The following is a 22,461-nucleotide window of genomic DNA, read 5'->3' as shown; positions in this document are numbered from 1 at the left end:
GACTGGCTATTGATACAGTAAGAAAAGTGTTTCGTCTATCCTTTAACTGCCTTCCCCAAGGATATCCTGAGCTCTCCCATTTAGTTATAATACCTTATCATTCTAATAGTTCCCTTGCAGGGATGTTAAGCATAGGACTAGAAATACACTGGGATCTAGGCAAAGAACATGAATAAGTAATGCAAGAAAAAAATACAAGAGAAAATAGAAATAGCCAGAGAACATAGGAAAGAGTTTAGCCTCACTAATAATCAAGGAAATACACATTCAAGCGAAATATTCTTTTTAATCAGTCAATAAACAAATGTAAATTAATACAACCTTTCTAGAAACAGGAAAACAGCCCATTCATTCCAATACCAGAATAATATGTAGTTTTCCTTTTTGTTCACTTTGTCATTTCTGGGACATATAATGCCAGCCCCAGGCTAAATGGGGAAACCCTTCACATCATATGCCTTCCCACAGTCACATTTAGCAAATGTCTATTAGACATCTAAGGTACTGAGCTCATCTGACACAACTCCTTGGGAAGTCTGGTGTGCGGCTCCCTCTGCCCACTATCATACACAGTCAGTCATGCAGAAGTAAAATCAGCACAAGAGCCTAGGCTACCCTAGTTCTTCCATGACACCTAATCTTTTCTTACAAAACTGAAAAACACCTAGTCTGATCCATGAATACAGCAGAAAGAGTCTGGAACCTCATCTCAGCTCTACCATGTGACTCCAGGGAGGTCACTTCCCTTCTCCAGGTCTCAAGTTCATTATTTGAAAAAGAAATTTTAACTGCTGTTTCTAGTATTTCTTCTAATTCCCAGATTCTAAAATTCCTCTTTCCTTTTGACCCTGATCTTGATAACTACTTTCTAGGCAAAATATTCTTCAGCTCACCCCTAAAGAAGATAGAAGAAAGATCTTGCCTTCCCTGTCACAGGAGAAAGAGCAAAGACAGGGTAAAGAGGCTGCTGCTTTGAAGCCTCCTAGAAGGCACTGATCAAAGACGTGAAACACTCTAATCCATTTAATCATTTATGTGTCTGCTGGTTAGACAGTGACTGGACAAGACAGGTCACTTCTCTATCACTTGCTAGTTGCTCAAATCCTTTTCAAAATGAGAAAGGGATATAAATACAATTTTTTTTAAATGACTCCGATGTGACTCAAGAAAAATATGTTGGATATTGAAGTCCACAGATGTTAACTGATGTACCCAAAGTCAAAGGCAGCTGAAGAGCTACAATGAGAGCCCAGGTTGGCTGACTCCCTGGCCAGCACCTCACCTGAATGCCTTTATGCCAAGGTGACCAGATATCTTTAGGTTGGTTTCATATTCTAGAAGCCGCAAATGGTAATACTGGTAAGAAGCGCACTGAGGAAATGACTTTATAAAAGAATTAAGATGAATAATTTGTATACAAAAGAAATATCTACACATAACCTTATGTTCCTCTACATCTGTCCTGCCAAGTCAGAGTGGGAAGTAGAGGGTGGGGTAGAGGTGTGGCGAGTACTGAGGGAAAGAACAGAATGTAGCCAAAGATTAGGGCATTGTTTCTTAACTTCCTCACCAAGAAGAGCTCTTGGCATGATTGGTTCCTTCATGGACTCTTATCCATGAACTACCGATCCAAAAAACAAAAAACACAACAAATTGCAATAAAGCAATAAGTAATAACTAGTTCATAGATGAAGCACACAACATTGGTATTAACACAACCAACATAACACCTTCCCTCCCTTATTCCTGTTTTTGTATTAAGCAAAGGCACATATAATTACCAATAAAAGTTTTTTGATCAGCATATGCTGTGCCCATTTGAACATCACTTACTGACTGTTCTTCATATGTCAGGCTCTGTAATGATCACAGGGCATAAAGAGATGAATCAGATCTTATCTAGGCATCATTGGCCTGAGGTCAGCCAGCCCTTTTCCCAAAAGCCTATGGTAGGTCCAAGAAGTTTAGCCTTCAGACATCAGGCTCTGATTTGTAACCTGACCAAACAGACAGGTGACCTTTGCTGCTGGCATCATCTGGCATAGAGAAGGATTAAAGGGATTGGGGATAAGAGAGTATAAAATCTTGATGTCCCATATGGCTATAGAATCCTGTCCAGAAAAAAACATGTCAGCCAAAATTCACAAATAAACTTCTTTAAGGGCTTGGGACCCTGCTTAAGGGCTTGGGACCCTGTCTCCAAAAGCAGAGACTATATGGCTCATAAATCCTAAATTGTTTACTATCTCTCTCTCTCTCTTCTCCTGCCTCTACCCTCCTCCTCTCCCTCCTTCCCACTCATGAGACTTTCTTACCTTCTTTTATACATTCTAATCTGGCAAAGTTTCCCAGAGCCATCTGGAAATACCTTAGATCCACCCATTTAGCAATACATTACTATCACAAGGAAAGAGCCCTGGACTTGGAGTCAGAACACATATGTCAAAACCTTAGCTTCATCAGTTACAACCATATGATATTGGACAAGTGGTTTAACTTATCTCAGCCTCCAATATCTCATTTGCAAAATGAGGATAATTATCTCTGCGGCATGGGTTTTTTTGTGAAATAAGACATTTGTTAAAACACCTAGCAGAGGACCTGCATAAAGCCAACATTCAATATATTTGTAGTTTCCTTCTTTCCTCCTAGAGCAGCAAGTGAATAGTTCTCATTTTTTAACTTGAGCCACTTTCCCTGTAGACCATGAAGAATCAAATATAGAAGCTGCAGTCCAATCAGATTGATCAGTCATATGTTCCAGGTACACTGGCAAGTGAATGTGACTCCCACTACATTTAAGTATGAGTCTATCATTGGTAACATTTATCATACTGTGTTGCAGTTGCCTGTTTAATTTGTCTTCCCCATCAGACTATGAGTTCCTTAAGGGCTTGGGACCCGGTCCCCAAAAGCAAGCAAAAGCCAGTTCTTGATAGATGGTCAGTAAATGTTTTATGAATAAATAACTAAATACCAACAATTATGTGTGGGATTCTCTAGGCAGAAAAGAGAATAGTTTTAAGTAGAGAGAATAACATAGGGCCAGGTTTTATAATTTTTTGGCCTCAGGACCCCTTTATACACTTAAAAATTTTAAATCTCAAAACAGTTGGAGATTTACCACATCAGAAATTGAAACACAAATTCTAATATTTAGAAATTAATCTTAAAACAATACATTTCCTATGGGTTAATATAAAGAATGTGTTTTATGAAAATAATTGTTTTCTAGAAAAAAATCATGAGAAGGGTGAGATTATTTTATATTTTTTCAAATCTTTTATGTCTGGCTTAATAGAAGGCAGCTGTAGTCTTATATCTGTTTCCACATTCAATGTGTTGTTTTGATTGAAGATCAAAATATAGAAATGCAGTTGGAAAAGGCAAGAGTATTTTAATAACCTTTCAGATAACTGTGGACATTTTTCTCTGATACCACACCAAAACTCAACAAGTACTAGGTTTATTAAAGGTTTGCTACAGTGTGAAATCTGAAACTATATGGATGAACTTTCTGTACTCTTATTACATTAAAATCCGCTGGTCTATCTTGCACTTTGAAAGGTATCTATGCATGATTTTGTAACATCATGCACTAGTCATTTCGAAACTTCTGATTTAATGAGTTAGGCAGAGCTTCCAAATTTGACACATTTCATTTAAACACCACCAAAATAATTGTAATTATTAATATCACCACTGATTTCCTCAGAAAAGATTTAAATCTGGGGAAGCCATCAAGCTCCCAGTGGCAGATACACATTTTCCAAAATTCTAATTTTCAATTAAAAGCAGAAATTTTATCATCAGCAACAAATACTACCAGTTCTTTTCCTTAAAGTAGCAGACTTGCTTGATTCATTTTCAAGAAAATGTCTGCCAAATACATAAGTCTGAGTAACCAGAGTTTGTCTGTTGGTTGTACTTTAAGTAAAAATAGTGTTCCCAGAAAAAAAGGAGGTACTTTAGCCTATAATTCAATCACGCAAGTGTTTTTCCTTGAGATACACATCAAACTTGTTCAGCAGCAGAAGTGCTTTATGCATAACTTCTTGTTTCATCACACAGAATACTAAAGAAACATGTATTTATGGGACATAATTTAATCAAATTAATAAATTTTTAGTTCTTTATTTAAAAACTTTTTAAAAACTGAGAGTCCTTGGAGGTAAGAAATACAACAATTATTAGTACAGTTTTATGCCACTGCTTTGATTCCTTTTAAGGTGTCAGCTGTTTCACCTAATTGCTTTTGCACCATCAGTGCAAAAATAAAGCAAATCACATCTGAACACTATTAAAATGGCTTTGACCTTCCGGATCCCAAAAAAGATTTTGGTGGCCCCCAATGGTCTGCAGAACACACTTTGTTAACCACTGGCAGATAAAACCACAAAGACCTTTCCCTCCTACCCAAATTGCCTCTCCTTTCTCCAGGCAGAGTTAATTATTTACTGTTGGATGCTCCAAAGCACTTTGTACATAACTCTGTTATATTAATTCTCATGCTCTGAGCTGCTCACATGCCACATCCAGAAAAGGGCAAGTTTGACTCACTCTGTCCCCCCAGGGCCCACTCAGTATGGCAACACCACCAACATTCGCCCTGTCAAGCATGAAATCAGCAAATGCTGGCTGAATGAATGAATGCACAAAAGAATGGATTCATAACAAACTGTATCTCCCCAAAAGGCAAGAGAATTCTTGAGTACAACCCATCTATTCCCACCACCAATATCCACCATCTACCTAATACCTCTTCTCTCCCAGCCACTTTTATTTCTCATCACTGAACAGTAACTCGCCCCCTAGAGAACACATACCTTTATGCATGCAAAGCAGAGAGCCACTGCAGTTGAGCTTGATAATGGGTTGTCTCATGTGAGACACAGCCCAAAGGGAATGAAGTGGGAGAAACAGCAGTCAGAGAAGAAGGCACAAATTAGGGGTAGAACCAGAGAAGGGCACTGGTTCTCCAGTGTTTGGCTGGAACCTGAAGGGAATCTGGAAACTGCTAAATTTTACCAACAGAAGCCTCATCTGTGAAATAATTTCTCCTGTTTCCTCTCCCAACCCCCGCCCCTCTGCCACTAACCCCTGCCACTAATGCCCGCCAAACCAGGACTAGGCAAGCTCTGCAGTGACTTTTGATGGGATAAGAATCTACCCTTACCCTGAGAAAGCCCAGCAGGAATGCTAGCTATAAGAAGTGCTGGTACATACCAGATGAATCTCTGAGCAAATCATCTCCCTACTTTTTAAAGGCCTTCAAAAGCTTCTCATTTGTCTTAAGACAAAGTTCAGATTTCTTAGAATGATGTGCCACCTGCCACCTTACTGGTGTCATGTCCAGCAACCCCTTCAGCTTCACATGATCCTTCTCTGATGTACCAAGTTTCTTCCCCCCTTTGCACACAGTATGAGGTTCTCAACTCTGGCTACATATTTGACTCATCCAGGGAGCTCTTAAACTGCTGCTGCCCAGGCCTCAGCCCAGACTGATTCAATCAGTATCTCTATGAATGGGACCTAGGTATGGGTTTGGGTGGGGGAAGGGAGGATTGCTTTTTGCTTTTTCTTTAATTGAGATAAACAAACATATGGTAAAGCACATAAATAAACATAGGGTCAATTAAGTTTTTTGGATCAATTAACTTTTACATATGTATATATCCATGTAACCATCACCAAAATCAAGATACTTAATGTCTGTCTTCCCAACACTCCAGGAAGAATCCCTCCCTCTTGCCCCTTTCCAATCAATACAACGTGACTGTTACTCCCTCTCTCTGTACTGGTAACCACTATTCTGCCTTTTATTACCATAGATAAGTTCTGCCTATTCTTGACATTTAAAAAAATGGAGCATGGATATTTTTTAAAGTATAGTTGCATACAATAAAATGCTCCCGTTTTAAGTGTATAGTTCAATGTGTTTGACAAATGTATGCACTTATATAACCACCACCTCAACAAAATATAGAACGTTTTCATCATTCCAAATTGTTCCCACCTGGCCCTTCACTGCCGACTCCAAGCTCCCTCCCCATACAACCACTGATCTGATTTCTATCATTATAAATCAATTTTGTGTGTTCTAAGACTTCAAATAACTGTAATCATCAGTATGTTCTCTTTTGTGTCTGGCTTCTTTTGCTCAGCATGATTTGAGATTCAACCATGTTGTCGTATGCATCAGTAGTTTCCTCCATTTTATCACCGAGTAGTAGTCCACTGAATGGATATACCACAATTTGTTTATCTATTCATCAGTGTTCAGCTATTACAGATAAAGTGCTGTAAAAATTCATGTACAAGTCTTTGTGTGGAAAAGTATTTTCATTTTTCTTGAGTGAAAATGAGTTCTCAATTTTATCCTGAGTTCCGCTAGGAGTGGAACTGCTAGGTTATATGATAGGGGTATGTTTAACTTTTTAAGTGTCAAACTGTTTTCTAAAGTAGCTGTATTGCTTTATATTCCCAATAGTAAGCACCAGTACAAAGCACCAGTCCAGTTGCTTCATATGCTCTCTTATACTTGGTGATGCTAACGTACAGCCCAGGTTGAAAACCACCTAGAATTCCTTTTATGTAGAAAGCTCTTTATTCCTTCCTGACCTGAAAAATCTGACTCAAGCTGCTGGTCTCAATTTAAATTCTTTTTCTTCAAAGAAACTTCCTTAACTCATCTTCCCTCCCAAACTGGTTTAGGTTCACATTATACATTCTCTAAAGCACCCTATATTTTTCTTTTATAACACTTTTCACAATAGTAATTATTTGTGTGATAATACACTTAATGTCTGTCTTCTCCACTAAACTGTAAGCTTCATAGTAGCAAAAAAAAAAAACATGGCTGTTTTCTTTATGGATGAATCCAGGCTTCTAGCCAACACCTAGCACCTAGCAAAGTCCCTAGCACAACCATCAGGCTTCAATAAACATTTGTTGAATGAACAAAAGAATGCCCAGAACTTTTTGCATAAAAGAGCAAATTAATTCAAACACAGATAAAGAATACAATCCTTCACAAAAAGTACTAGAATGAGCATAGTATTTGAATTCCAAAGACACAAAGTAGAATGTAGCAAGGAGCAAGAGACCAGAGTAGCAGAAGAGATCATGGTTTGAACAAAAGAGAGAAGACAGTGAGGGCAGAAGGGAAAGCGACACAAGCAAAGCAGCCCAAGAGCAAGGAGCACAGCATTTCACACAGTTTAATTTATTAAAGGACCCAAAGTCAGAGGGTTCTTTTTACCAATCTTGCAAAAGCTCCAGGCATAGAGTGGGAGTAATGGATATTGAGATCCCTCACTGTACTCAGATTCTAAATGGCAGAGTTGGAAGGGCTTTGGAGGGCATCTAGGGTCACTGCTCACTTTACAACTGGAGAAGGTAACGCAGGCCATCAAATGAGGCGGTTTTGCCCTAGGCTGGGTAGCAAAATAGTGGCAAAACCAGATTAGAAGCCACACTAACTTCTTATCCTATGTCCTGTAGTAAGGCTACAGCTGGGTGATCCAGATGACCCTCTATAAGAGAGCTCCCTAGAACTGCTAATTCTTACTCTCCAAGGCCAACAAATATGGGCAGGTTCCAACAGGTACTTTTTGTCTATTAAGAACAAACACATAAGTCCTAACTGGGCTTGTGCCATTCCCTAAGCAGGGTAAAATAGAACTTCCTGGTTTGCCTCAACTTCTTCGGTGTTCAGCACTTGCCAAAGGCCCCTTCTTCATTAGGGCTTAGAAACAAAGTTAAAAAGACACTAGAGAAGGAATACTGAGTCTCTGCTACACTCTGCCAGGAGGAACCCAAAGAGCGAAGGAATATGCTTCTGTTTAAGCATATGAACCTAATCATCTAGTAGAAGAAATGAAATCTCCGGCCCTCCCCTGGAGTCAGGGAGGGAACACTCAGCTACTCCTCTTGTGCCCTATTTCTACCTTCTTCCTTCCTTTAGTTTTCTTTTCTTCAAACTTTGATCTCATGAGAAGCCTCCTTCCAGAAGAAGATGGCTAATGCCTAAAGACAGTCCCCACCAAGCAGGCTATGACCTCAAAAACTCAGGCCTCTGGATCAGGGGTCTTCTAACTGTTCTAACTCCCTGTGCCTCCTCCTGGGTCTCCTGCAGGGCTTTGAATTCTTGTCCATCTGCTTAAAAGCCAAATTGCCTGCTCTTTTACTTCTAGAACCTTTCTGACTGAATTAAAAATGTCTGACCCCCAGTTCAGTGTTCACATGCTACCATGTCAACACTCGTTTATGACTTTCATACAGCTATTTGCTGAACATTGAACTAGCTAGTTGAACTAGCCAAAGACACTGAGAATACAAAGTAAGACTTATTTCTCGGCCCCCCCGGTCCCCTCTACCCCTACCTCCCGATTATTAAAATATGTGCTGAACTGCAGAAGTAGTAGATGTGGGTCTTTGAATTCCAACTTTCCTATACCCTGACTACTCCTAAGGATTAATTTTCTTATATGAAAAATTAGTAAAGTCCTGTGAAAAACAGTAAAGCCCTTATTTAAAAAAAAAAAAAAGTTAGTTGTTCAGTTTTCTATTCTTTGCTTTTCCTGTAAGTCTAATCTTCCCAACTACAGAAAGAGGAGGCTGATTTTTCTGGCATTCTCATGTCTGGCTCAGTGCTGGGCAACACAATACCTGGTCAAGGGACAACTGAAAGCTGCTTATAGATTTTGAAGATTTGCTTTCTCAGCTTTGGGGTCCCATGCACTACAGGTCTTTATGTTCTAAAGGTGCCTGTCCCAAGAAGTATGACAGCCCCAGAGATATTAAATCAACACACACTTGTTCAAAAGCTACCCCAAATTCTCTGACCTGGGTCCTGATCCAAACATTCTTGTGTTCTGGCCAGCACTTTGTCAGGGTCTGAGATGGCCAAAAAAATAATTATAGATAACTCAAAACAGCTTTCTGCTGGGAAAAGTTTCCTAAAAGTGTTGGCGTGGGGACCCAAGGCCTTGCTCAGACAGGGACTTTGCGCAGTGCCCAGAGAAGGTGCCCAACCCATTAGTGGACCCTCTAGAATTATACCCTTCTGGACTTAGAAACAGGGCTGGCTCCCAACAATCAGTCCTAATCACAGCAGCCCCAAGAGCACAGCGATAAATGCCTTGAAGATATAAACACTGAGGAGCCAGGCACACCACTACGTGGGGTAAAAACAATGTGAATTCCAGTTTCTATAGCAATAAGAGGTCATCCTCAAGCCTCCCAGGCCCATTGCTGGCTGGCTGACCAGAGAACACATTCCTAGGCTCCAAAAGAGACCAGAAATACAAGAGAGCTTCTTATCATCTTTCTGTCCCACATACGCCTCCACTCAAACAATACAAGGAACACAACTGGCCCCTCTTCTTCTTTTCTTGAGAGAAGATAACCAGGAATATCTACTGGAAAACCTTGCAGTCAGGATGATCATTCTAAGAACTAGGTTGGCACCCTTCCTTACTTAATGCAGTTCTCAGCTAAGGTAGCAGAGCATCTCCCCTGAATGCAGACTGACTATCCAGAATAAAGTGTGCCTGAGCCTCCTTACAGCCCAGGCTCCCCCTCCCTGCTCCCTCATCTACACAAGTGTGATGTAATTTCTGAGTAAAGGCCCCTATGCCAAAGCATATTCCAGCTCACAGAGAACTGAGTTCAGGTCTCAGTATATCTTGCCTGGTTACTATAATTGACTTCCTCACTGACCTTCCCTGTCTCTGCTCTAGTTTCTCTCAAGCTCATCTTCAATCAAAGCAGTCAATATAATTTTTCTAAAATTCTAATCTGACTAGAGCATCCTCCTGAATAAAATCCTTCACAGGTTCACACAAAAGCCTGTACACAAAAGTTCATAGAAGCTTTATGTATAATAGTTAAAAACTGGAATCAGTCCATAGGTCCATCCAACAGGTAAATGATTAAACTCTGATACTTATATACTTATAAACTCTGATACTTATATACTTATAAACTCTGATACTTATATACTACTTAGCAATAAAAAGGAACAAGTAATGATACACATTAACTACTTAGATGAATTTCTAGGGAATTATGATGAGCAAAAAAAAGTCAATTCCAAAAAGTTACATGTTCTATGATTCCATTTATATAACATTTTTGAAAGAATGAAATTTTAGAAATGTTAAGGACAGGGAAGGGAACAGAAGGGAAGGGTATAGTTATAAAAGGGCAACTTATACACACAAGAGTATAAGTAAGACTGAGGAAATCCTAACAAGATTGATGGATTTTGTCAATGTCAATATTCTGGTTGTGATAGTCTACTACAGTTTTTCAAAATGTTACTGTGGGGGAAACTTTGCACAATTTCCTAGTGATCTTTCTGTATTAATTCTTAAGACTGCATGTAAATTTATAATCATCTCAACAAAAAGTTTTAATTAAAAAAAATAAAAATAAAAATCCTTTGCAGAGCTCCTAAAGTCCTATAACAGTGATTCCTAACTTGCTTCAATGAGGAATTCAAAAAAGCTCCATGTAATAATAGTTGTACTTTTAGTATCCACTGATTAAAAAATGATTGAGGAAATGATATGGATTCATGAGACACCCTTCAAAGACCCCTTTCAAGGCTTCAAATCCCCTAGATTGGGAACCATTGGCCTGTATAATCAATATAATATAGCAAAGCATACAAGGATTTTCAAGAGGTGATCCCTACCAAGTTCTCTAGCCTTACCCCATGCCACTCACTCACATATACCCTACACTCCCACCACACTAAATTAGTTTCAATTTCATAAATACGCAAGGCTTACTTTGTGGCTTGGTACACGATGCTTCCTCTGCCTGCAGTATCCTTCCCCCATTCTACATCTGACTAATTCCTACTTGAGTTTCAAGATTCTACTACGGCTTTTTCTAATTCCTCCAGGAAGTCTCTACACTGACTCCTAGAATTAGATTTGAGGCCCCTCTTCTATGCTCTCATAGTCCCTGTGCTTCTATCACATCTTAAACCAATTATATAACCTCTCTACGCCTCTATTTCATTCTCTTTAAGGAGAAAACAGTACCTACCTTATAGAGTTGTAAGAATGAAATGAATGAATACATGTAAAATACTTCAAATAGAGCACAGCACATAGTAAATATTTAATTACTATCAAGTTGTTTCTGTTGTAATTGTCTACACACTACATTGAAAGATCCAAGTATGAACTGGTATTTGCATCCATCTCTAGTCTGGCATATACTAGGTGCTAGGTAAATATCTGAGAAAAGAATTAAGGGATTTAAGGTTGGGTAGGAAGGTAGAATTGAAGTCGAAGGTAGAACTTAAGATCTAGAGAATTGGGAATTACTGCTAACAGCAAGAGGTAAGTATAGGTAAGAGCCAGGAATAAGATCGCCATCTCTGGAAGATAAGCACAGAAAGACTCTCGCTGTTACAGATTACAGATATAGGGCAAATAAACACAAATGTTAAACGATACATATCTTCTAAACTGGCTTAAGCTGTATTCCATTTAGGGCTCCTTTGATTTGTCATTATAAGTTATTAAATTGAGATGAAAAAGTTGCTTAACTTTTTCAAGGCACTATTTCTTCATCTATCTGTAAAATAAGGCATAATAATACAACTTTCTAAGTACTTAAGATTACACAAGCAAACTACCCAGCCCACCGATTAAAGTAAAACTAATTTGTTCTGAATAAATGTTGTATTTTCCCCTTGTCTTAAAATTGTTTTCTCTTAAAATTTTCAGAAGAAAAAAAAGATAAATTCCTTGGATAATAACTACCTAGGTGAAGAGAGAAGGAGGAGATGTATGTGAAAGTGACCTACACAAAGCACCAGAGCTTGACAAAGTGTAGGTGGGTATCTAGAATGGCTCTCCTCCAGTTCCTCATGTTTAAGACTTGTTGATCTTTCAAGGAAAGTCCTATTTCCACCTGAAAACCTTCACTAACCACTCCAAGCCCTGTGAGTCGCCCCTCTCAGGTCAGAGGACTGCACCAAATCTGGTTAACCACTTCATAAGGACTCTTCTAACCATAACTGACCAACCACTTCATAAGGACTCTTCTAACCAACCACTTCATAAGGACTCTTCTAACCATAACTGAATTCTGTCCCCAGCTGGCCTATTAGCTCCTCTGGAATCAGACTTGAGGGTTCTCCTGCTATCTCTACAAGAATAGAATTAAGGATAAACATATCAAGAACTATGCTGGGACTTCTACATACATTGTCTCTTCTACAGCTTTGTGAAGCCAATACTTTTATTATCCCTAACATAAGAGGAGGAAACTGAGGCCGAGATACACTAAGTAACTTGCTCAAGCCACAGAAATGGTGAAAGTATGGCTGGAACTGGGATATTGTCCGTTTCCAGAGTCTTGATAAGAATAAATGTGGAAGAGGAGGAAGGGGAAGGGGAAGGAGAAAGGAAGAGGAAGGGAAAAGGGAAGGAGAAAAAGGAGGAATCGGAGAAGGAGAAGAGGAAGAAAAAGAGGAGGAGGAAATGTTTCTGGTCAAGATGGGAAGACTATAGTCAACTATAATTGAAAAAAATTTTTTTAATTTTTTAATTAAAAATAAAGAATAAATGTAAACTGATGTCCACCTGGTTACCAACTATACACTTGACTTATTGGGCAATTCGATCACATCAGATTCCGACCTCAAATCCCCACCCCTCTCTGCTGCCAATCTAAGCCCGAGATAGCTGTTGGGCTTCCTTTCTTCCTCTTATTTTTTCCCATATAGGGTATGGAAAGGGAGCTCCCCTGAGTTCCTTCCACAGTGGAGTATGTGGAAGAAACAGGGTAAACAGAGGTCCCTCAGGGGAAACAAAAGGGAGGCAAATAGTCTTATACTATACTATCAAAGCCAGAAAGACTCAACTAGTTAAACTCTCTGGTTTTATAGATGAAGACATTTAACTTGAAGAGGCAAGGCCACTTGCCTAAGTGGAGGCTGAAACTCTGTCTCCTAACTCTGTAATTGGTGCTCAGTTTGGTCTATCCTGCACCAGGCCATGGAGAGAGGACTGGAGTATGACCTGTCAGGCCTGTCACTAAATGAAAAACCCAAACGCTGTAAACACAGGAAATGGGCTGGGATGAGGTTCAGAGGGAGCAGCAACCTTTGCCAAGTCAGAAGTGTTCAAGAGTTTCCTGTCCACAGCTGTTAACTGTCACAGAAATGTTCCAGAAAGCAATACAAGACAAAAGAAGTGGGGAAAGGACAAGGAGAAAATATTCAGGCCTAGAAGAGACTTATAAATTATTCAGTCTAACCTTCTTAACTTTACAGATGAGGAAGCTAAATATCAACCCCCATCGCCCCAAAAAATGACTTGTCCAAACTCACACTCAGAATTTAAGGACCCTTAGCAACTACTTACTTGGTTCGAATCCTTCATTTTAATGATGAGACACCTGAGATCCAGAGAGGGAAAGAGCCTTGCCCAAGGTAATACAGCTAGACAATGGCAGAGCCAACACTAGAATTCAAGTCTTCTACCTTATAGGCCAATGTGCATCCCACTAGTTAAAGTCAACCAGATAAAGTGATTTACCTCACATGATGCGGATGCTGTTTTGGCCTTGGAAAAAGTATAATAGGTCAGGAAGCTAAAAATAAGCAGGATATACTAATGGCTAATGAGGAATGACAAGGTCCAAACAGAGCAAGCTTAAAGGAGCCAAAACAAAAGTGCTCTGGTTGATTAAGACACTTCGGAAAACTAAAAGTCAGAAAAATATTCTGGCTATTCTAGGAACTTAGAATCTAAGGAAGAACAAGCAGGGCAGGCAGATAGAAAAGGCTAGAAATGCTTAAGGAAAGCCCGAGATACTGCTTCTTTCTTCAGTCCTAGGCCTAAATGTCCAGAAAAACAGCACCTCAAAAGCAACTCAGAGTTCAGCAGGCCACTGTGGGGTACTATAGCAATGAGCCGATTGCTTGGCCCTCACTTGTCACACAGCTGGCAGGAATGAAGAGAACTACATTTATATAACACGTAGAATTTCATATGTATTCAATTCTCATGTCAGCCCCACAAGTCAAAATTATGATTCTCATTTAACGGATATGGAAACTGAAGCTTAAAAAAGATAAGTCTCTTGGGCAGTCATAAAGTTAGTTTATGTATATGGCAGATTTAGTTTTCAAACTTAAATTTCATTTAAGAAATTCTTAACAAGTGCCTGCTGTTCCAACCCTATGCTAAGTACTAGAGATACAGTCAGGAAATAGACATGGTCCCTGGCCTACAGGAGTTCCAATCAGGCAAGAGACCATTAAGTAATATTTATAATAATTTATAATATTTTTGAATGTTGACTATATGCCAGACACTATTCTAAACTTTCCACATATACTGCCTCATTTACTTCTCATAGTAACTCAATGAGGCAATAATTGTTATTCTCATTTTACAGATAGGAAACTAAGGCACAGAGAGATTAAGTAACTTGCTTAAGAGCACACAGCCGATAAGTTGTAGAAGTAAAAATTCAAACCTAGGCAGCTTGACTCTAAAGCCTATATTCTTAATAGCACCAAGAAAAAGACAATGGCAAAACAGCCCAGTAAGTGCTCTGATAGAAGGAAGTCAGAGGCAATGGAGGGTCTTACTGAGATGACTGGCATTGCCAGGTCACTCACATTATATATAATAAAGAGTGACTATCTAGAGGCTGGAAAGAACAGAAAGATCAGAGGAACTTAAGCATGAAGGACTGGGCTACAATAGTTGACTCCTCCAGACACAAGAAGACTCTGGTGAGAAAAGACGTGATGATAGCGACCAGAGTCACTATACTTTTCTCCTGCTCTGATCAGGGCACCATCACCTCTGTTCTGCAGAGCTTTCTCATCCAACATCTCACCAATCTTCATGACAGTCAAGGGCAGAGCGGAAATTCCGATCCCACTTGACAAATGAGGAAAATGAGACCAATAGAGCAGCGATGGCTTGTCCTAGGTGGCCCAATGAGTTTGAGGCAGAAGAAAATCAAGTCTTTTGAATTCTGCTCTTTCTACTAGACTACATTGACTCGAGATCACAAAGAAGGAAAAATCCAACACATAGTATTGAGGAAGAGTTAAAAACTCTAGATTTCTCTGACCATTCTCTTTTCATCTTACCATCATTCCCATTCTCACTCCTCACTCCACCCTTCACCATGCTGGTACACAGAGCCCTTAAACTCTGCTTACATATACTCAAGCTCCCCCGCTTGATGCCTCAAAGTCAATGATTCAATTAGTGAGTTGATCAACCACAAAGTCTTGGCTGCCATCAGACACCATATCCATTAGACACCATATGCTCAGCTCATTCTCAGCATACAGATCTTTAAATGGCAATTAAGAAAAGGAGAGGCATGTTGAAAAAGGAATGGCCAGGGGAAAACACCCTATGAGGGGAGAATATTTCATATGATCTTAAGTCTGCACAGAAGACTTAAGATCTTAAGTCTGTACAAATTTGGCCCCAGCCTGAGGTTTACCCATCAACTCAACTCAGTTGTGGTCTGAACTCCTAATAAGGAAAAGTACTGAAAATCCACCAATAACTCATTCATTCATTCACTCGTTCTTCATTATTGATGTTTATTTTGTATGCAATTTATGTGCTAGAACCACACAATTTAAAAAAGATGACGCCATTTTTTGACTAATTCATTTGCTTCTACTGCTTATGTGAACTTCATTCATATATATGTTCACGCACACATATACATATATAATAATAATTTATTTTCTTCAAGTCTTACTAATATAACCATGGGAGATATATGAAGAGAAGGAATGAAGGAAACTTGTGTTTATTCTCTGGTATATCTTTCCAACTATTCCAGAAGATTTTTTATTTTTATCTTTTGGGGGAACTTTTTGGTTTTTTTAACACCTGGTCTTCCTAGGTGGTCTCCCATCCAAGTACTAACTAGGCCTGACCCTGCTTAGCTTCCAAGATCAGACGAGATCAGGCTTGTTCAGGGTGGCATGGCCGTAGACTTTTGGGGGAAACTTGAATTGGCCTGTGGCTCTTTTGGAAAAAGCTATGTTTACCAGTAAATAATTCTTTTCTATTAAAGCACAATAGCTTTACCAGGAAAAAAAACAACAACAACTAACCCTCTAGTGAAGAAGACAGGTAATCAGGATATAAGGAAAGAGTTACAACCAAGGGATGTTACCAAGTTCTGTGAAAGTGAGAGGACTAATTCTCCCTTAAGGGTAAGGAAAAGGCTTTCCAGAGAAGATGCTACTGGCTTGGCCTTAGAGAATATGGAACATCTGAATGCCAGGATGCTGAGCCTGCACAAACAGGACTGGAGAGATCTCTAAGGGCAGTCAAAAGAGTTATGGGTTCCTAGCAGAACAGCTGCCTTGAGATAAAAGAAATATACTATAGCCCTCGTTCCTTCAAAAATGATATTATCCCTCTGGGGCTCCTGTTCCAGGTAAAGTCCAACAGACTCTGTAATGGTGGACATTACCATTAATGGCATTAATAGCCAGCCAAAATGAGAAACAGTACAGTTAAATGCAACCTTTAGTGGTTTACTGTGAGCTGGCCATAGATAAAGACAAAAGTCCTTTAACGATGCACAAACACGGAACAACAACAACAACAACAAAAACAGTTCGTACCAAACCACAGTTCATTCAGTGGAAGCCCAAAATCCAGTAGTCCCTGCCACCCTCCCCACCTGTCACCAAACTCATGTTCCAGCTAGGCCCAGCCTATGCACATATAACAGGCAGCACTGGAAAGAAGGGTAGGAGAGTAGGTCCTCAAGCCCTTCCTTGAAGCACTATCCAAATGAAAGAGAGTAGCTGCCAATTCAGGCTGGCCTTCATGGGATTTGGAAATCTGAAAAAGAAGCTGGAAATGTGCTACCCAAGTACTACAGACCACTCTTCTCAGGAAATGAGGCCTACTTGTGCAGCCCACATAATGAGATTGCCACATGCAGTCTAGATATTACATGGTCATTTAAGGAGTACTGGTCTGAAACAGAGAAACTGGGTTGAAGTTTGGCTACTAATTCAATCATACACTATATCCATTCTCACCTCCTTGTAGTCCCCCCAGATGAGCAAATCCTACACTACCTTTAAGTCCAATCCATGTAATGCCTCCTCTGAAGAGATCTTCTGGCCTCCTACAGTTCTCAATGATCATCCTATTTTATTTGGGCAACATTTATCCACTCAAAAAATATGCAGCAGTCTACGGCCATGCCACCCTGAAGGTGCCCGATCTCGTCTGATTTCGGAAGCTAAGCAGGCTCAGGCCTGGTTAGTACTTGGATGGGAAACCACCTAGGAATACCAGGTGTAAAAAAAAAAAATGCAGCAATGCTTTTTCTATGACAACACTGTTTGACGTGGTACTGTTACATTTCCCTCACCAGAACTGAGGTTTTTTTGACAAGTCTGCTGAATTCCTACACTTGTATTGCCTAACCCTATGTGGAATTACCTCAAATGCCAAAAATGTACTAGATAATTTAACATGAACACACCCTGTCTCAAGAGCTCATTACCAATTCTCCTCCCTCTAATTCATCCTGTGCCTCCCAATCAGATGTTGTTTACTGTCACTTTATGTAGGCCTCACCTTGCTCACCATATTGATGATTCTTCATTACCTATAGCAGAGGTCTTCAAAATGCAGATGTCAATCCCTCAGTTAATGGATCAGCTTTTTTTTTTTTAATTATCAGAGTTCACCAGTAAGGATATACATGGTTTCATAAAAGTTTTGTTTCATTTTCATAATAATAACAATAGCAGCTACCATTTATGTAACACTATGTATCAGGTACAATTCTAAGCACTTTTTATTTGTTATCACATCCATCCTCACAACAACCCTACAAGGTATCATTATTAACATCTCTATTTTTCAGATCAAGAAACTAAGGCACAGTTCCCAAGACTAGAGGCTCTATGAAACACAGAAATATCTGAGACCAGAGACTCCAAGGAACACAGCAGCACCCCAGAATGGAGGTTCCAGGAACAGTAGTGGCCTGTGACCCAGCGACACTGAAAGCAGCAAGGAACCAGTGAACTTGGACGCACAAGCAGTGGCAACAAGGGCACCAGCAATGCCACTGGCAAAGGCAGTGGAGAATGGAAAATGCTAGTTCTCAAACATAACTAGAGGCAACTCAGAAAAGTGTTCACTACTTCAAATGTGCCAGCAGAGGAATAATTCATCAAGCGCCATGAAAAATTACTAGTAAAACAATATCACAAAAAAAAAAAAAAGACAATTCTCCAGAAAGTAAATTTAAAGTCATAGAGGACTTCAATATAACCGATCGAGAATTCAAATAACTGTCACGAAGAAACTCAGTGTGCTTCAAGAAAATTCAGAGTTCAGAGAGCTCAGAAATAAATTAATGAACTTTACCAGAGACTCTGAAAAAAAAAAACCAAAACAGAAATCCTGGAATGAAGAACTCAATAAATGAGATGAAAAATGCATTAGAAAGCATTGTAAACAGAGCAGACCATACAGAAGAGAGAATTAACAAGCTCGAAGATAGAAATCAGAAATGGTAAAAGAGGAAACATAACTAAGATTACAAAAAAATGAAGAAACTCTATGAGAACTATCTAACTCCATTAGAAAAATCAATGTAAGGATAAGGGAATCCCAGAAGGAGGAGTGGGAAAAGGGAGAAGAAGCTTATTTAAAGAAATAATAACTAAGAATTTCCCAAGCCAGGAGAAAGAACTGGATATACAACTCCACAAATCTAACAGAACGCCTAATTATATCAATGCAAAAAGACCTTTTTCAAGACATATTATATTAAAACTGTCAAAAGTCAATGATAAACAGAGAATTTGAAAGTTAACAATGGAAAAAAAAAACAGTAGCCTACACAGTACCCCCATTAGGCTATCAGCAGATTTCTAAGCAGAAACTCTATAGGCCAGGAGAGAGTAGAATGACATATTCAAAATATTGAAAAGCATCAGCTATAACTATTCTATCCAGAAAAGTTATCCTTCAGATTTAAAGGATAAATAAAGGTTTTCTCTGACAAACAAAAGCTGAGGGAGTTCACCACCACTAGACCTGCCTTACAAGAAAGGAGCTTTTCTACAGAAAACCTTGAGTACTAGGATAAATGGACAGACAGAATCAGAAAATTGTAAAGCTATTTCAGAATTGGATGTTAATCACTAAATTTAAGTATAAATGTTAAAGAAAAGATACTAAAAATAACTATAGCTACTTCAATTGGGTAACGAACTCTCAACATAAAAAAGAGCAATATGTGACAACAAAAACATAAAAGAGGAGAAAAAGGATGGAACCTGTATAGGCAAATGAAGATGCTATCATCTTCATTTGAAAAAAAAAATGATTTTATCTATGAGATGTTGTATACAAACCACATGGTAACTACAAAACAAAAATCTAGAGACACAAAACATAAAGAAGAAAAAACTGAAAAAAAAATCATAGAAAAGCACTGAACTAAAATGGCAGACAGAAACACGGGGTAAATAATGGAGATAGAGAACAAATAGAAAATGAAAGATGATATGGCAGTAGTAAGCCCTCATATAACAATAATTACCCTAAATATAAATGGAATAAACTCATCAATCAGAGTGGCTGGATGGATTAAAAAATAAGACCTAACTATATGCTGCCTGCAAGAGACTCATCTCAGCTCTAAAGGCAAACATAGGCTCAAAATAAAGGAGTGGAAAATGATACTCCAAGCAAACGGTAACCCAAAAAGGGGCAGGTGTAACTATACTTATATCAGAGAAAACAGACTTTAAGCTAAAAAAAGGTGACAACAGACAAAGATGGATATTAGATAATGATAAAGGGGATAATCCACCAAGATATAACATTTATCAACACATATGCACCCCAAATAGGAACACCGAAATATATAAAGCAACTACTAACAGACCTCAGGGAGAAACTGACAGCAACACAATAACAGTAGGAGACTTTAACACCCAACTTATGTCAACATAAATTATGCAGGCATAAAAAAAAAAAAAACAAGGAAACAGTGGCCTCAAATAACATATTAGACCAAATGGACTTAATAAATACATATAGAACATTGCATCCAAAAGAAACAGAATACACAGTCTTTTCAAGTGCACAAAGAATAATCTCAAAGATAGGCCATATGTTAGGACACAAAACAAGTCTCAATAGATTTAAGAAGACTGAAATCATATCGAGCATCTTTTCTAACCTAATGGCATGAAACTAAATATCAATTACAAGAAGAAAACTGGAAAAATAACAAAAATGTGGAGATTAAACAACATGGTACTGAACAATTATTGAGTTAATGAGGAAATCAAAGAACAAATTTAAAAATACATGGAGAAAAGTGAAAATATGATATACCAAAATATGGGGTACAGCAAAACTGATACCAAGAGAGAAATTTATAGCAATACAAGCCTACCTCAACAACTTGATTAAAAAGTAGATGGGGATCTAAACAAACATTTCTCCAAACATGACATACAGATGGCCAACAAGCACTAATAATTATCAGGGAAACGCAAGTCGAACCCACAAGGAGACTTCATTGTGGTGATATCTTGACAAAAATATAGGAAACAGCAAGTGTTGGAGAGGATGCGAAGAAAAGGGAATCCTCATACACTGTTGGTGGCAATGTAAATTAGTACAATGGAAAACAGTATAGAGAATCCTCAAAAAATTAAGAATAGAACTACCATGTGATCTAGCTACTCCAATTCTGAGTATTTATCAAAAAAATTACAAACCATTAATTTGAAGATACATGCAAACCTACGTACACTGCAGCATTATTTACAATAGCCAAGATATAGAAACAACCTAAATGTCCATTGACAAATGAATGGATAAAGAAGATGTGGTACACAGACACACACACACGTGTGTGCGTGCGCACGCACACGCACGCACAAATGGAATATTAATTAGCTATAAAAAAGAAAACATAGGTGATGAAACTTGCCACTTGCAACAACATAGATAGACTTTGAGGCTATCACGCTAAATGAAATAAGTCAGATGGAAAAAAATAAATACCATATGATTTTACTCATATGTGTAATATTAAAATAAAACAAACAGCAAAAAAAAAAACCTCATAGAGGTGAAATGGGTAAAAGGGGTCAATTGAATGGTGACGGACAGACATTAGCCTTTTGGTGGTGAGCACAATGTAGTGTATACGGATGCTGAATTATAATGTTGCACACATAAAACTTGTGTTATTAACCAACATTACCACAATTTAAAAAAAAAAAAAAGAAAACAAACTAAGGCACAGAGAAGTAAACTAAGTGGTGGCATTTAGAGACAGGCAGTCTAGCTCTGGAGTCCAAACTCTTAGCTACTATACTACAGTAAAGAGTATAAGAAGGGATTTCATATATATATATGCACATCTGTATACAGGGCTTAAAAACACTCCCCATAATAACCTCTCATTTACATAAAGTCCAAACATCTATCACTTTAGCTTCACTTCTCATTGCTTCTTCTATGTACCCTCCACTCGCACCAGACTGACATATATGGGACTTGCCCCTTCCCATCCCCTCTCTCCCCATCATTGTTCTTCCCCTCTTCCTCTCCCCCAAATCCTAGTCTACCTCTCAGGCTTAGCTCCTCTAGGGAGAGAACTATCATTGGTTTAATGCCTACCATGTATCAGTCACTAGGCTGGTGCTTTAGACACATTACCTCATTTAATCCTCACAACCCTGTGAGGCTGCTATTACAATGCCCATTTTACATATAAAGGTAGTTCAGAGAGTTAACTTGCCAGTGGCCCATAGTTTTAAGGCACACACTCTTTCCACTATATCTTCTATCCCATTATGACCTATTCCCCACATTGAAATACTTACATGTCTACTATTCGATTCTGCATTTTATTAAAAACTGTCTCAAACCATTTTCCTGTTCATGTAAGTGCCTTATCTCTCCAACCGGACTCCGAGCCTCTCACTCCAAGAGATTCCCCTACAGTACCTAACATAGCTAGGCACACTGTGGCTGCAGAGTTTTACCAAACCAAAGTAATAGGTCTGGGCTCAGCTAGAAGAGGTAACTGTTGTGTTCTGGGTAAAGCTGCTAAACACCTGTGCCTTAACCATACACAACTCATAACTATTAATTAATTTCTTCTAGAGCTAAGGAAAAAGTTCTCTCAACCAAGAAAATTACATAGTGAAGTCTATGAGTCACTCTTGTCAGCAATGATATGAAGATCCCAGAAAACAAGTAACAAAAAAAGAATTACAGTGGGTGGAGTGTTTTTTCCCTTCCCACTCTGTAGGGAACACAACTGGGATGATGCTCTCTAACGAGTGCACACAGCTTCAGCTATAGCATGAGGGAATCCCAAAGGGAAGATAAGCAAAAACCAGCCAATCCTAAAGCTGTTCAC

At 38.8% G+C, this 22,461-nt stretch overlaps 1 protein-coding gene and 1 pseudogene across 4 annotated transcripts in view; both read right to left on the bottom strand.

Moving 5' to 3' along the window:
* STIM1 (stromal interaction molecule 1) overlaps window positions 1-22,461 on the bottom strand; it is a 181,420-nt gene that overhangs the window by 93,415 nt on the left and 65,544 nt on the right. The window lies entirely within an intron of this gene.
* On the bottom strand, window positions 15,897-16,015 carry LOC111730412 (annotated as a pseudogene).

The sequence above is a fragment of the Pteropus vampyrus genome, unplaced genomic scaffold, assembly GCF_000151845.1.
Source record: "Pteropus vampyrus isolate Shadow unplaced genomic scaffold, Pvam_2.0 Scaffold311, whole genome shotgun sequence".
NCBI lineage: Eukaryota > Metazoa > Chordata > Mammalia > Chiroptera > Pteropodidae > Pteropus > Pteropus vampyrus.
This window is presented reverse-complemented; position numbering and strand designations above follow the sequence as displayed.